This window comes from Pinus tabuliformis, chromosome 5_2 (assembly GCF_031772625.1).
Source record: "Pinus tabuliformis cultivar Carrire ecotype Pingquan chromosome 5_2, CPIR1, whole genome shotgun sequence".
In the NCBI taxonomy this organism is placed as follows: Eukaryota; Viridiplantae; Streptophyta; class Pinopsida; order Pinales; family Pinaceae; genus Pinus; species Pinus tabuliformis.
Genome location: NC_142306.1, coordinates 768,687,828 through 768,705,111, shown reverse-complemented (window position 1 = coordinate 768,705,111; position 17,284 = coordinate 768,687,828).

Genomic DNA, 17,284 nt, shown 5'->3' with positions numbered 1-17,284 from the left:
TGTGTGTCAAAATAGGGGCAGAGAGGTCATTTTTTGGGTGTTTTTGACATCCTGAGGACTCAAAATTGGACCAAACTTCTTGGCCATGCACCAGAAGTCATAATTTTCCATGGAAAATCCAAAAATATAAACCTTTTGTCATTTGAAGCTCCCTAGCAAAAGCGCGCACCAGGTGGCGTGGCACACATGGAGAAAAACCCTGTTTATTGTGCACAAAATTTCAAAATGCAAAAATGTGCCCCCAATTTCTTGAAATCTGGACTATACCTCCTCCATCACATGTCATGCTAGGCCAAATAGGCCTTAGCCAAGATTCGGAGCCGATCTTTCTCTTTTTGCCTCTTTTGTCTCTTTCATGCCTTCCTCAATTTTGCCTTCAGATTCCTTATTCGTGCCTTGGAACTCATATTTCGTGACATGTAATGATGGGCCACACAATCGCAATCACAATCCTTTGCTTTCGAGCTCTAGATAATCGGGTACCATGCTCTCTGAATTGGGTATCAAATCCCTGAAAAGAACAACCATGACTGAGGCATGTTACTAATAAATTTTCCCACATTAGCATGCTCTACAGCAGCCTATATTTCCTCTGTGTTGCCCCATCTTTACCATATGCAATATTCTCCTTAATAGTGGTTGCAGAGAGAGTAGGTTCCTGGCTTACAAGTCCAATATTTTTCCTTATCCATTAAATTGATTGATATTGACACTATCTATATGCACTTCACCAACTTGTGGATCATAGAATCTATCTATAAAACTTATAATTGTGGACTTCCCACTTCCACTCTCTCCAACTAAAGTTGTAGTGGTACCTCTATAGCTGCAATGGTACCTCTAGCTATTTCCAGTGAGAACCCTGAAAATATGTGAACATCAGGCCGCACTGGGTAACCTAAGTGTACATCTTTAAGCTCAATATCACCTTGAATATCCTCAAGTACTAATCCATTTCTATCATATAAATCAATCTCTAGCTTTCTATAAATTGTCTCAAACATTTTGTAAGCTACAGCTTGTCCAGCTCCAAAGGCATTTAACCATGATGACGCCTCCATTTAGAACTGCAATGATGACATTAATCACACTCGGCTCCAGAATATCCTTCATGAATGATTAACCATTATCCATACCAAAGAGTCAATGCAAAGGTGGAGAACAAAATAAAATGTAAGGACCCAACACCCAAAATAGCTGCCAACCATTGATGAGCAATAGCCTTGTAAGAAATCGCAAAGGAATTTTCATAGTCTGTCACAACATTCTCGTCCCTAATAAAAGCAGAAACTATGCTAAATGATCCAACTGCTCCACAACATTGCCGGCTTCTACATATGCTTTCTGGCCTCAGCTTGACATCTTTGATATTATCATAGCCATAGCACTTATTACGACATGCTTGATGAAGATCCCCCTTTGTGCTTCAGTTCAGCTCCTCCATGCTTGAATCTATACTTGTGGAATAAATAATTTTCAATTTTGAGTAATATTTGAAAGAATTTCAGGCCTTTTTAGCTCGGTGCACCGCGCCTTCCCAGCGTGCTGCGCCAGTGTAAATTTACATTGGAAACTTTCTCCTAGTGCGCCACGCCTTTTTCCATGCGACTTTTAGAGGCCTTCCCGGTGTCCAAATTGGGTGTAGGATAGCTTTTTGGAAATTTCTTTGAGTCTACTTTCCAACCCAACAATAATTTTTCAATTTTGAGTTCATTTGCCCTATCAAAAATCAAATCTCCCAGGACTGGTCAAAATGTGCCAAATGAGGCTGCCTCAAGGGAGAGTGCTATTACAATCAACTTTTAAATGCCTTCCTCAACTCCAAATTGAGCTCATGATAGCTCATTGGAGATATCTTTGTGTCAAGTTATCATTTGACTCATCAAGCAAGTCATTTGATAAACCAAGCTAGGAGAAAACTTGATTTTTCCAAGGTCACTTCAGAGGTGCATCAATTGTCCCGAGGCAATAGTATTTTTGACATTTCTATAAAACCATGATGCATGTGTAAAAAGTGAAGGAGGGTTTTCTTCCTTTGCCTGTTTTTTACCAAAAACCTCTCTCAGTTTTAAAAAAATCATCTTTTATTTCTCAGAAACATCATTTGAGTGAAACCTATCCCAATGTGTGGAATAGGGGATTTGTCGAAATGAAGCGAAATGAAGGGGATAGGGAGCTTCTAAATTCTTGAGGAAATTTTGGGAAGTAGGAAGGGATGTTAGGAAGTATGGGAAAGTGTAATCTTGAAAATTGAGTAAGGGGAAGGGGTCCAAAAGGGAAAAACACAGGCCTAGCCTAGAAAATAGGGTTTGTAGCAAGAAACTAGGGTTTGTGTGAAAATGAGGAATTTGGGGGATCTCAGTGATGGGAAATGTTTAATAAGGTACATTAAGGATAGGGGAAGGTGTATGAACATTAGGATACAAGTTTTGCTAATGATTAGACCATCCAAGAAAAATTGCCTTCAAAACGCTAGGAGAGGGAAATGACCATAACTAGGCGCAACTGAAGCATGAACAAGGTGTAAAATGACCCATTGGAACCTGACATGATGATGAAAACCCTCTGAATGATGGTAGACTCAGCTGAATAGTGACATAGACCGACATTTGGACAACTTTGAAAGGAGTGAAAGCAAACCCTAGACCTAATGCCTAGTGACCAAATTTTACTTGAAGACTCGTTGAAATGATAAAATTTGACCTTGACACCTTAAAATCACTTTGTAAGAGCATGTTTGATCACTGGAGGAAGGCTAGAAAGACTGACACTAACATTGGCTCCAATGGGGATGGTAGCTCCTTGGAGGTACCAAGAACGAAAGATCTTTGGGAGAGCAGACCAATGCCTTCGTCCACTGGGCTATGGAGTCATTATCTTGACAAAAAACACAAGACTTTGACTCATTTATTGACTAAAACTTGTCTCAAACTAACTCGATGCAATACTGAAATGACTGAAAAAATTGACTCTAACAAACTAACTCAAAATACTAAGAACTGAACTTAAAACTTAAAGCTTGGTGGTAGTACATGACCACCTACATTTCTTACAAGACTATATATCATCAAACTATATCAAACTACCAATGTAACCAATCAAGAAGACGGCTTCTTGACTGATTCTTCCGATCAGATCTTTTGGTCAACAGTGGATACTTGTAACTGGCTCTCCAAAAAGCTAATTGACCATGATCTCCTTCATCACTGAATACTACCATAATCACCTTCACTGCTGACTGCAACAGATTTTCCATTAGATCATGAAAAACATGAAGATTTGCTATTGCTACCTCCTGCTGAGAAAACAAGATGTCTTTTTCTTTTGATTCTGATTTTCCTTCATAATGTACTTTAGAAAAATTATGGTCCTGGTCCTCAAAAAATTCTGAACAAGCAAATGAGCAGATTTCCTCTTCAAAGAACACTCCAAAACATGAGACATATGAGGAAGAACTGAAAGAGAATCCTGAATGATCTGATCTTCTGAAGTCTGAATATATGGTAGGTCATCTTCATACGATATGACAACCAAATTCTCATTACATTCATCAATCATGAGAAAAGAAACTTCAGATGTTTCGTGAAACTCAAGCATGAGATTTCTATCATCTACCAACGATTCATCCAGAGAAACTTTTTCAATTACTTGAACAAAGCTCTCACCTTGTTCTTCATGAGCGGACTGGATTACCTCTTTATGAAGACTGTTTTCTGATGACATGAGAACATTTGGATTCATAACTCTGTTTTCTTCATTCCAAGTGATTTTAATAGCAGAATTCTCTTTCATGGGAATTAGTACAAGGTTTTCTTGGTCATCACAATCTGAATTTGAAACTTGACTTCCCTGCATGCTGTCTTCTTCTATGGACAGATCTGAAACGACATTTTTTCTCTCATCATTTTCAGCCATATAGACCTATTCAACCTTCTGATCTATAAAGCTGCTTGCAGGATTGTCATCCTTTTCAGAAGAGGAATAAGTTTTGCCCTCACCTTCTTGACCATGTGCACACTACAGATCTGTGTTAACTTGAGCTATAACAGGACCGTGCAAGATTTGATCTCTCTCGTCTTCTGATAGAGGAGATAATACTTTTTGTTTTCTCTTTCTCAAGTAGCAATTGTCTTCATTAATTTCCAGTGAAGGAGTGTACAAAGTTTCCTCATACTGCTGATCCATTTCATGTAATTCTTGTTGACTGTCAAGATGCAAAATTCCTTCATCTTCCACCGTACTAAAATCTTGATTCTGCTGCAAATTTTCATGATCGTCTTTATGCTGCTGAAGTGGTTTTTCATACAATGCTTCCATGATTTCTCCATCCATTAAGTCATCACGCCCATAAAAATTCTCAAGATCTTCAATAAAACTATGAACATGGCTACAACAGTCCTGAACTAAAGCCAAGGATGGATACGATTCTTTATACCTTTCAAACAATATTGTATGAAAATCTTTTAAACAATGAATAGAAGCAAGTGGCAAACTTTCATACCAAGATCGGGCTTCGTCTTCCAGAGTAGCCATAAACATTTTCATCAAACAGTCTTCAGGAAAATTGATCTTTAATTTATGCACATGAATGTGAAATTTCACCAGATGAAGAGTAGCGTCATTACCCTCCACATTTCTGAACATAGGCAAATTCTAAAGCCAATCCACCTTGGGCATTTTATTCGGATAACCTGGGATGTGATCTCGGCTCATGGGAGTGTATCTTCTTGCAATCCATTCCATATTGAAAATATCAATGCTACTGATCTCTCTGTAGTGGAGTCACCATGAAGGATTGATTGCTAGATTCTTCAGTGAATGGAGTCGCCAGGTGAATGAATTCAGCCTTCTGTTGTGCTCTACAACACCCCCCCCATTTCATATCATCTTTACTTATAAATATTAACGTATGAAATGGGTCCCTTTAGAATTTAATTTGGTATCAATGCTATTATAATCCAAAAAAGTCCAATAAATTAATAAATGCACTTTATAAAACTTTTTGGACAAACCCTTAAAAAGAAATCATGTAATGATTTGTCATTGCGATAAAGCGATCGCAAGATCGCATATCGCAATGACACATGAATTATAATTAAACACCCCAAATCTTTCCACCGATGCGCATTCGGCGCATTCGATGATTGGCGATATTCCATGTACATGTTATAATGCTCCATGCCAATAGTCCCGACGCGATACGCATTTGGCGAATTCGGCGATCGGCGACACGCTACAACAGTTGTGAAGTTCCCAAAGACTTGTCTCAATGCGATGCGCAATCGGGAATCGGGTATCAGCGACAATCTCACCCAAGTCTTATTGCGCTCAAAGCTTTTCGCCGATGCGATATCGCATTCAGCGATTGGTGATATCCAATACACACCATTAAAGTGCACTAATCATACCCCCGATTGCGATCCGATAAAGCGCGGTTTTCAACGAAGAGCCGTTAAGTGATGGGATGGCACAATTCATTTGTAATAAAAGCTTGATCACTCACGCAATCCTTCATCTATGCTCAACCGCCAAAATGTCCATTGCATGCTTAAGTGAATCGTTCACCTAAATAACGATATAATGGGCATTTAAGGAATGACAGATTGAAAACGGCTAATTAATAAGATCATGTCCTAAAATCTTTTTTACGGATTGTATCTGAACCCATTTTAAAAGCTAAATCCTTCAGATTACGCATCTATTCATATGTGCTGTATCACTTAAGAGTTTTTCATCGCTATCTCTGTGTATTACGCCCAATTGCCTCTTTGTGCAGAATTCATTCATAGAAGCTAGGCCTGAGAAGATGGGAAAGAAGTCCAAGAAGACTGCAAGTGCTTCCGCAACACCAATTGCAGGACAAGCGGCCGCAAACAAGAAGAAGGGCCTAATATCCGATACTACATGCACGGGGCTCACCAGAGTTACTTGGCAAGGCACTTATAACCTAATTGAAGCTGAGCAACCAGAAAAGACAGTGACAGAAGCTAGTGTGGACTTACTCAAGAAGTCTGATGCAACTCTCAAAGATTTGGCCGACTCTTTCCTTCACAGGATAGTGGCCAGGGAACAGATTCTTCCCTATACAGTCGTTGTGCGATGGGCGATTGAAGAAATCCCCATCTTGGACAGAAATTTTAATACCAGAGATGGGAAAATTTTCGGATCATTCAAGCCAGATGACCTAAGGAAAATGTATCCCCGAGCCAGAGAAAACATATAACAAGGCCTTCCTGGAGAAGTTTGCAAGCGAGAATGAGATCGAATCTGAACCTATCAAGGATTGGAGGCAAAATCCCAACAAGCACAAGCACGAATCCTCCGGTAAGTAGTCGGTCGATTCTTTGGCTTCTCCTTATTGTTATGCGGGGATTATGATGTGTAGGCTGTGGGGATTGCATGATTCTGCCAATTTTACCATTGAAATGGTTCCTTTAATGGAGGCAGCAGTAAACAGTTGGATTATGGATTGGGCTACTATTCTTTCGGATAAATTAGCAGTAGCTGTTCGTGATTTTAGATCTCAGACTGTTGTTTCAGAAAGGAAAATGCCCCCGTTCTACTATAGTGCATATGTCTTAGACACCCTTTGTTTCAATTCTGAATTTCCGATTCTCGGGTGGAGGTGGACTGCACAGGACCCTTCACCCATTCATATATATCATCAAAAATTGTGGAAGTCTTCTTATAAACACCACCTGTATCAAATCTGTAATGGTTTTATGGTGCCCATTTACTATTCCATTTTTGATAAACCCATTCCAAAAATTTCCTATCAAGCTTCCTTTGATTTACCAGCAGTAGCAAGTTGGTTTGGAGAAGAAAATTTCACCTATATCAGAGTTTTCGACAGTGAAGCCGACCCACATGTTCTTCCTCTATATGTTCCAGATAAGCTGCTAGCAAGGGAAATTGCATATCAAATCATGGCTGAGAGTACTACACAGACTCTCAAAAGAGAAAAGAAGAAGGGATGACCATCTTTTCCCTTCAGATGTGGTGTTTATACTCTGCATGATCTTAAACATGCAAAAAAGGAAGCCACGAAGCTTCAGTCTTTAACTCTGGCCACGATCCCAAACAGACCATACGACCCAAAAAAGACTGCTTACACTGCATTAGAACAGGCCAAATTAACAAGGTTTGAGCATCAGGAAGATATGTTTGATGACCTGTTCGTTGCCTCCGAATCAATATGTCATGCTAAAGAACTCGCTAGGATGCGATATAATGATGAGGGATTAACTGAGTTCAATAAAATCAGAGAACAGAGGTTGCAAACTCTGCCTCTGGATTTACTGGCAACAACCCCAACGACATCATCAAGCGGACCTGTTCAGGAACAGTTCAAGGAACAGGAGGAGAGGCAGAAGAAGCAACAGGCAGAAAGACAGAGAAAAGAACAGGCGGAGAGGCTAAAGAAAGAACAAGCCGAGAAACAGCAGAGAACACAAATGGAACAAGAAGAGAGAAAGAAGAAAGAACTAGAGTGAAAGCAGAAGAGGGAACAAGAAGAGAAACAGAAAAAAGAACTGGCAGATAGGCAGAAAAAGGAACAAGAAGAAAAACAGAGGAGAGAAAAAGAGGAGCAGCAGAGGAAAGAGCAGGAAAAAGAACGGAGCGAGTCCCATGCAGAAAAACAGAAACAAAGCACCTTTGATCCCGAATTGCCTCAACAGTGGAAGCAATTTGACTTTATTATCAGTGGAAAGGAAGGTTCAAAAGAAATGGACACCTCCAAAACAACTGATACACAGGATGTTACCTCTCCTCAGGTTCTAAGTGGAACCAGCGGCCCACCAAGTTCTAAGGAAGTTGAAGTTATTCCAAAAGACCCCTCTGACCAGATTATTCTACAGATAGAAGATATTCCGCCATTGGATGTTTTCTACAGCCCAAGACACAGGGCAGTTGTAAAGCGATCAAGGAAGAGACGAAGGATTGATAAACCTTCTATCTTCCCAGAACAAACGGTCACGGGTAATGTAGTATGGAAAGAGGAATTGGATCCCTCCGATGACTTAACAAATCTATCACAGTATGCGGGCGCTTATTCGGTGGCAACAATTGACAAAGCATCGGAGGTGAGCCTTCTATTGAAGAATAAGGACCAAGAAATCTTTGCGTTACAGGCAGAATTGGTTGAAACAAAGCAAATGGTAGCACAAGCAGAAGAACAGTTGCTGGCGCAACAGCAAGAGAACAATCAGTTGACTCAGCAATTGCTAGCGGAAAGGCAAAGGATTGATCAGGGTGTGATCCAGAAACAAAAAGAATTGTCGGAGGCATTGGAAAATTTGAGAGCGGCGAATGAGCAAATGATAAAGACCAAAGATGAGCAAATTGCTCAAATGTCATCGCAACTGGAAAAGATGAAGGGCGCATCGCAGGTAAAAGAGTTTAAATCAGAGGCATTATTGATAAACAATGCGTTGATATCTCAGGTCAGACTCTTATGTCAACAGATCACTGAAGCTGAGCCACTGTGTGAGCTGTTAACACCCAGGTTGTTCCCTATGACTCCCAAGGGAATACGGCCGGGGTAACCACTAACCAATCTTTGGATCACTGTTTCTAGCCAAACTGTGATCAGAGAGGGCTCTCTCTTTATGATTTGTAACTGTTTATGATAGGGTTTTAGGCTAGCTATTATGCACAGGTTTTGTTTATGTTTTGGTTGAAGAGTTTCTTTTAGGTCTTATGATGTAATATTCAAAGAGTCAAATATCATTGGGCAATGGAGTCTATGGCTGTATAGGTGTCTAGAAACCTTGAAGTGAACTGGTGAAACTTACAGGGCCATTTGGATACTTCATGCAACAAAATTTTTGTTTTATAACACGAACAGGTAAAAAAAAAAAAACCAGTGAAAGCAATTAAGAATTTTCACTAAAGTATTCGAGTATTTCCACCAAACTAGGTATGAGAAACAGATAGATGCCTCAGGAGCAAAACTTGAATCCCTGGGGATGTCTATCACTGTAAAGATATAGTTTTAAAGTGCAGCAATTAAGAATTACACTTCATTCACTGTATCTGAAGAAAACATGGATAATAGCTCAGATTGAGTTCAGGGTAATCAGTGATTAAATCCTGTAACTATTCTTCTACTTTGCTATTAAGTGTAAAACATTTAAACATCAAAAGAGAACAAAGACTCGAAAACATGTAATACAGAGATTTAAGAAAACTTATTGTTTTATGAAACACTCTGGAATCCTGCAACATTCACCATTCATCACAACGCATCAAATACACCAAGCTTTGGAAATTCCATTCTCCCTTTGTATTTCTTCTCTGAGAATCTTACAGCAAGTGAGACTTCCAAAAGGAAAATAACAACAACCCCTTCAGCTTCTGCGAGGGGTGAATATATACTTGCGATTGTTTACAAAATATTTGAGTTCTAAGTTATCTCAGACTTTAATATTCTCACCAACTTTTGAGATATTATTATCAGAAATTTATTACCGCATTGAATACAAGATAAAGGCGTCTTAATGTTCTGTCAGAAGATATTTTGGCCTTTGGGATCTGCTGAGTCGGTTGAGATACTTTGATTAAATGCTGGGGAACCCGACTTTATGGCTTGTACGCTGTATTCTGGGTTTGTCACCTGTGATTGTGACTGCTGCTGTGGTGAGTAAATAGCTCTGCTGAGTTGGCTCAGCATCTGTCTCTTCCTTGTAGATTTTATCTATCAAAATTCTGCCTGTGCATGACTGCCCATAAACTGGAGAAAAAACCAACCCTACGGGTTCGGGCTTGATAAGATTACCTGTGTCAAATTCCTCCACTCTTCCTGTGTGGGCAATTGGTGTCTTATGATTGCCCCCAAAGTTTCATCTGCCTCTGTATACTTAAAGAAATTTGGTGGGGTATCAAACAGGTGATCAATTTCATTCATAATAAAGAACAGGTTATCCACCCTATCATACAAATTCTGCCCTGTTGCTTTTTCTAGTGCAAGCTCTTTTTCTAGTTCAGCTATTCTCTTTTTTAGAGCTTTCACCTCTCTTTCCTTTGCTGCCTCATTCTGCTTGCTTTTGTCAAATTTTTCATTCACCTTGGTCAAAGACCTTTTGACTTCATCAAGCTCTTTCATTTGGGATTCAAGAACTTGGATCTTAGCTTGCAGCTTCTGCATATCCAGAGTAGGAGTTGGCTCTGTTGTTGGTGTAGTTGTTGCTGTAGATGGTGCTGTAGATGGTGCTGTAGGCCCTGTCTGTTGAGGAGGAGGAGTAGTTGTTGGCTGGACTTCCTCAAGGTTGATTATCACAGGAGGAGGCTGGGAGGGTTGGCCCTCTTCTTTTTGTTTCATAGCTGTCTGTAATGCTGCCTTTGCAGCTTCTGATTGCCCTAGCTGGTCTTGAGTCCGAACCAGCTCCTTGTACAGGGATATCAGTAGATCTGTAGCATCCTTTTCCTGCCTTTGCTGGGCAACTTCATCGGTTTGAGGATGGATGGTAGCTGGAAGCTTGATTTTCTTTCTTAAGGCCGCCAAGTCTGCATCCCTTAGCTTCAAGAGTTCTTGGATACCCTTAACATCTTTAGGATCATGTCCTATTTCTATAATTACCTCTTCCAAGGACTTGATCCTGTTGTCCTTGGCTTGTGATGATGCTCTCTCCAATTCCAGCTGAGATGCTGTGTTATCAAGGCTGCTCTTTAATTTGTAGTTCTCCAACGTTTCATCTGCCAAGGAGGCATACACCATTTCACCAGTTTGTTTATGTAATTCAATCTTATCCATAGGGTGTATGTCTTTGGCCAGAACCTCCATGTTGATTCTTAGGTAATCCGAGGTAGATTGAGGATGCAGCGTTGTGGGCATGAAGTGACTCATGATCATCTTGCCTTCACTTACATCAAAGGCAGACATGAGTCTTTGCTGATTGGTAGGAGCCAGGTTCAGCAAATGATTGTACAGCTGTACTTTAATAGGATCACTCCTCCTCTTAATGTCAATAAATTGCTGTTTGATGCTTGACTGTCCTTCTCTGTGCTGGCTGGAGGAGCTGACCTCTTCTCCCACGGCTCTATCGTGTTCATGCTGAAATGAACTGGCTGAAACTTCTCCACTGGGTGGGCCCATGCCCATTGCTTGCCTCACTGCTATATCATCCTCTTGAGAGTCATTTAGTCTTTGTCTTTTCTCTCCCCGATTGATGGATGAAGTCAGGGGAGTCTCTCTATCCCTTTTCCTGGTTAAGTCCTCCTTTTGTGGGGTTTGGAGGACTGAGGTATCAACAGTAGTTTCTGCCCTAGGAGGCACTATTGTCTGAGCCTGTTGCTCAGTGGAGCTTGGAGCATCAATCACTTTTTCTTGCTGCAAGGGCTGCTGTTCACTAAATTTTTCCTCTTCCTGTTGCTGCCCGAGTTCCTGCTGCTCCATCTCTTCTTGCTGCTGTAGCAATGTATCCACTTGTTCTTCTGTCAATGGAGGTGGCTGTTCCACCTGCTTCCCTTTATCCTTGCTTGCTGTCTGTGGTGCTTTCTCGGCAGTTTGCTGCTGTGCTGTTGATGATGTAGCAGCTGCTCCAAGTTGCTTTTTGTAGGAGAGGGGCACCTGTCCACAAGTTTCCAAGTCAGCTTCCTTTTGCATATTTCTAGCCTCTCTCTCAAGTAACTCTTCATTAGTAATTTCCTCCTCTAGGGTACCCTCTTCCCAATTTGATGCATTGGCATACTGTTCAATCTCGGGTTGTCTCTTGTGTGCATAGCTACCCAATTTGTATCTAATCCTCCTGAGGGAGATAGAATGATTGGGGTCATAGGGTATCCATTCAAAGCTGGTTTGCAGTCTGAGGCCCTCCAGGATACTGTCTGCCTCCTTCCACCCTTCCTCTTTTCTGTTATATAGGAAAGAACCCAGCTGGCTCCTCACCTTTAGCTATGACTTCTTGTTCTTGCTCTGAAAATGCAGGTAGTCTGAGTTCCCAAACTGTCTGAAATATTCCAAGGCAAAAAGCCTCATGGGGACATACCTTGGCAACCTAAAAGGGGTCAACTCACAGCCATATATTCTGATGACTGTATGGTTTTGGTAGAAGTACCAATTCCCAATGCTGTAGGACTTATTCAAATGGAGAATTCTCCTCATGTCATCGGTTAGTCTAGGAGGAGGAGTACCCTGTAGTACTGTCATGGCTGGATAAATGAATAAGTCAATGAACTCATTGTATGTATAAGGTGACACAGAGGTATGATGAAAAACAGAGGTCCAGAAACACAACTGATCTTGGATTTCCCTGGGCATTGAGTTGCTTCAAAGGAAAAGAGAAGGTGGCTAGCTGATAGAACAAGAATAGATGGTATATATATGAAGTATACCTGAATAGTCTTTCCCTCTTCAAGTTCATAAACTGCTCATGGATTTTATCTGCAATGTAGGTTGCATAGTCATAATGTACAGCTGGGGGCTTACCAGGAGAGAATATAGACAGCATTGCCATTAGGCTATCATCCACATCCTCCATCCCCCTGAATCCTAGGACATAACTGATTAAATCCCCTAACATCCTGCCCAATTCGTTCAAATAGTGATACCCAATAGGAGGGGTTCTGACTGATTCAGAGCCTGGTCTTACAAACAACTGATTGATTTTAATGATTTGGTCATTTGACAGCTTGGTCCCTTTGTTTATCAAATTCTGCATAAAGATGGGGGTCAATTGCTTGGCAGTTTGGAAGTGCAGCATTCCATTTATACTCTCTGGGGTAATCTGGAACAGGATTGAGCCTGTGGGGCTGATGACAGCTCTTTGGTTTGGGTCATAGCATTCCTGGCAGCTGTAGATCAGTTCTGGCATAGGATTTACTTGGGGAAGGTTGTAGATGGGCAAATTTGAGTCCCAAATTCCCAAGATGTCTGCCCCACTCAGGTGCTGGGCTTTTAACTCATTCATCATCTGGATATTGTATTTGGTTCCCATAGGGAACCAGTCCAGCATTTGGTAATCCATGTCTCCCAGAGCTTTCCATGCTAATTCCTGGTGAGGAGCATTGAGGGGCTTGATATTTAGAGCAATAGGAGTCTCCATAGTTCTTCAAAGTGCAACAATTGTAATAAAGTGGCTTGTAAAAGCTCCAGCACAGAACAGAAGTGCTTTTTATAAGAATAGTCTTGAAATTTAAGTATCAGAGGAGGAGTTTATACAGCAGCAATTGAAATACTACTTATACTAGGAGCCAAGGCTACTGTGGGTGTTACTATGCCCTCTTTCAGCGGGTGAATTGAGGTCAACAAGGAATTTGCCGGGAATACGCAGTGAACGCCGTTTTTTAGTGAAATTACAGGTATTATGGCTTGGCTGGTGTTTTTAGACTTCACAGTTACAATTGTGGACGTGAAGAGGGAAATGGGCGGTGCAAATATAGTTTGTAAGGTGTCCTTAGCCTTCTGAGCAACTTAAATTTCAATAACAGTCGTATGGAGGGCAGAACAACGGTAAATACCTGTTAACTGACGAACAGAGGTTGTGCAGGCGTGCACGGTTGCTGCTGAGGAGGTCGCCCGGGTTAACTCAGCAGGTTGGCGGAAATTCGAACGTAAACGGTCATGCAGAGAGAGCAGTGGCGACAGGAGTGAAAAGTGAGAAAAACACGGCTTTTTTGGGTTAATATGGACTTTTTTTTTTACCATTTTGGCGCTTTTTAGTGATGACGTCAGCATGACGTCGTTGGCGGGTCAAGGTGAGGTGACATCAGCTGACGTCATGGGGTGACGTGGCGGTAGACTATTGGTCCAAGGGGGCGATGAGGTGGCAGCCATGTCAGCGGCCAGGTGGACGAATAGCAGGGGCGAGTACAAGCAAACGTGACGTGGCGATGCATTGATGGGAAACAGGTGGCGGTTAGGACCGTAGCGGTTACGGTTAGGGCTAGCCGCTACGGTCTCTCGGGGCGGTTTAGGTACGGTCTCAGAACTGTCAGACCCAGCTCCGAGAGTCCTTAACGTTTGACGCGTGGAGAAGCCCTGACGTGACGCAACGTCACCTTCTCGGGCGGTAAAGGATGGCTACAGGGGCAGCTCCGATATCGCTGTGGATCGTCGGATCTCAGAGACTTGATCCGACGGTGGGCGGAGCGGCAACTTGCTTAGGTTATAAGTGCGGCGGAAACTTTGGGTTTATGGGTTTTTCATTGGTTTTTTGAATGTTTTCCATTTAACAAATAATGCGCTAACCTTTGGAAATGCGCCAGAGGCGGGTTTTTGACTTTGGTAACTTTTGCAAAGGATTTAAAGGCATAAGAGGTTTTATAAGGGTTTATTCAATGCAAAGGGTAGTTTGAGGAGCGAGTTGGTTTGTAGCAAGGGGGAGTGGGGTGGGACAGGTTCACCAAAGTGACCAGAGGTCATTTTGGTCCCTTCTGAAGAACATATGGCTATAATGCCAAAGGAAGGGGTATTTATAAGATTTTGGGGCTTTATACACCATAGTGTTAGTATTATTAGGGGAAGGGTAAGATAAGGGAGCTATATAGTAGAATTAGAGGTTAATATGAATGAGAGGAGCAAATGAAGGGGATTTTACTGAGTTTATGTAAAGTTGATTTAGTTTTGAGAGTAGATCAAAATGAAAAGATCTTAGACAGGACATGTGGCTTCTGAAAGAACAAGAACCATCATAAAACCATGATCTCTCTTCATAAATCTCAGCTAAAGAAAGGGAGTGTTAGTAATGGAATAGAGGGGAAGAGGGAGGTTAGTTATGCTCCTTGCTGTAATTTGATGGAATTAACCACTTTGTCTATTGATAGATTTTTGCCTTGGCAAAACACCTCTTGACATATGTGCAATGGTGAAAATACCCTTTCTGCAACCACAACTGCCTACCCAGCTATTTTCCTAGCATTTTTTGTTTCTGCTTAGAGGGTGCATTTGGACTTGCAAACCATTACTTGCATTTTCTTTTCTTTGGCTTTTTCTTTTTTCTTTTCTATCTACTTCTAACCTTATTTCTTCCAAGGTCCCAGATTAAGCTGTTGGGAACCTTTACTCCTCTACCTAAACTACTTGCCTGCCAAGATTAAGCAGTTTGGACAGACTTCTTTCTCTATTCTATAACTCAAAATTGAAACATGGCATGATCCAGTTTAAACTGTTGAATCATCCACAAAATTGAAATAAAGGTCTTCAATATTTGAAACAGATTACACACCTCTTGTTCTCTAGGAAATATGGGATCTTTGTAATACCAAAGCAGAGCATATTTGGACTTTCCTTGGCCAATCATGAAATATGAAACCTATTAGTATAGGTATCCAACAGTGGCTCCACATGGGGATGGTTTTTCTTCTGAAAGACCAAGAACAGCAGGTCAGATTGCCTTGTTCTTTGACTGCCCATCCCAGTCTTTGAAATTTGCTGCAAAAATGTGTCAAAATTGTGTGCTTTTTTCTTGGAAGACCTCTGATTCTACTTGCCTCTAGCTGTTTGGTGAATCACTTGGGAAAACTGCTTTTTACAATCTAAAACAGAAAACAATATGTACATCTGCATATATACAATGAATCCTTGGATTCCACTCATAGTGAACAGTCAAAGTAGTGCTTCAGCATCCTGCCATTGACAGGACCTTCATCCAAGTCAGTTTGAGTCAAACTTTTGAGGAAGTAGGTGTTATTACCTTGCACTGCTTGGACAGCAAATGGTCCTTTCCATAAAGAGTCAAACTTTCCATGTTTCCCTTTCTCTTCTCTTCTTGCATCCCACTTTAAAACTTTGTCCCCTACATTGAAATCTTCTGCTTTGGTTCTTCTATCAAAGGCCTTTTTCAGTTTCTCTTGTATTATCTATACTCTACTGAAAACTTGTTCTCTGGTCTGTTGTAAACAAATTATCTGGTTAATCCTTCTTTGCATGTCATTTGGCTCTGCTTGGCTTTCTTGCAGAAGTTTCATAACCGGCACTCCTAGTGATGATGGAAATCTGGCCTCTAATCCATAGACTAACTCATATGGGCTGGTCCCAATTGATCTTTTAGTTGTTAGTCTGTCTGCCCATAAAGCATTTACTAGTTTCTTATGCCAGTTCTTTTTGTTCTCTTCCAGCACTTTCTTTATGATGTTTATTAAACTTTTGTTTGATGATTCAGCAAGGCCATTTCCTTGAGGATAGTAAGCTGTAGAATGGCCCAAAGTAATGTGAAATTTATGGCAGAAGTTCACCATTTTCTTGGATCTGAAAGCAGCAGCATTGTCTGTTATTATCTTGTCTGGACAGCCAAATCTAGCCAGTATATTGTTTTCCAAAAACTGAATGATTACTGAATCATTTGCTTGTCTGCATGGGGCGGCTTCAATCCACTTGGTGAAGTAATCTGTTGCTGTCAGAATCCATCTGTGTTGCCCTGAAGATGAGGGATGAATTTCCCCAATGAAATCCAAGCCCCATTGTTGAAAAGGTCTCTCTGTTGCAATGGGCTTCAAAGGAAGTGGCAGCAACTGTCTTTTGCCTTCAAATAGTTGGCATTTGTGGCATGAGGCTGTAAATTTCTTAACCTCAGAGAACATAATGGGCCAGTAGTACCCAGCCCTCAATATCTTGTCCACAGTGGACTTCCAGTACAAATGTCCATCGCAATCTCCAGCATGGAAATCTTGCATGATTTTGTTAGTTTCATTCTCTATTAGACAGTGCAGCAAGATACCTTCATGGTTTTTCCAAAGTAAATTTCCATCCATCACACAAAATCTAGATGTTTTCATTTTTAGGAACCTACACTTAGTTCTGGACAGTCCTGGGGGAGCACACAGGTTTTGTAACACATAGCAGATATCAGAGTACCAGGGAGATTGTTCAAAGGCTACATTGATCTTTGGAGTCGCCAGCTCTGTTTCACTGTCCAGTTGATTGATATCTAAGGCTTGGAAATTTGCTTCTGTCATTAATTTGGCCAAACCTTGCCCTTTTATCAGCTTTGTAGGTTTTATTTCAATGTCAAATTCTAGTATATTGGCAATCCATTTTCCTCTTCTGCCCTCTAAGTTTTCTTGGGTGAGAATGTCTTTGACAATAGGACTTGGTACATAAGCCACAACATGGGAGTAAAGGATGTAAATCCTAAAGTCTTTAATAGCTTTGATCAAAGCATAGGCTTGTTTCTCCATAATTTGGTACTTTAGAGGGGCATCTCTGAGAGCTCTGCTGAAAAAGGCAATAGGTTTCTCACTCCCATGGTCATCTTTCTGTAATAAAACAGCAGCAATAGTATGTTGGGAGGCAAAGGAGAAAATGATAAAGTCTCTGTCAAACTGTGGATTGGTTAACACTGGGGTT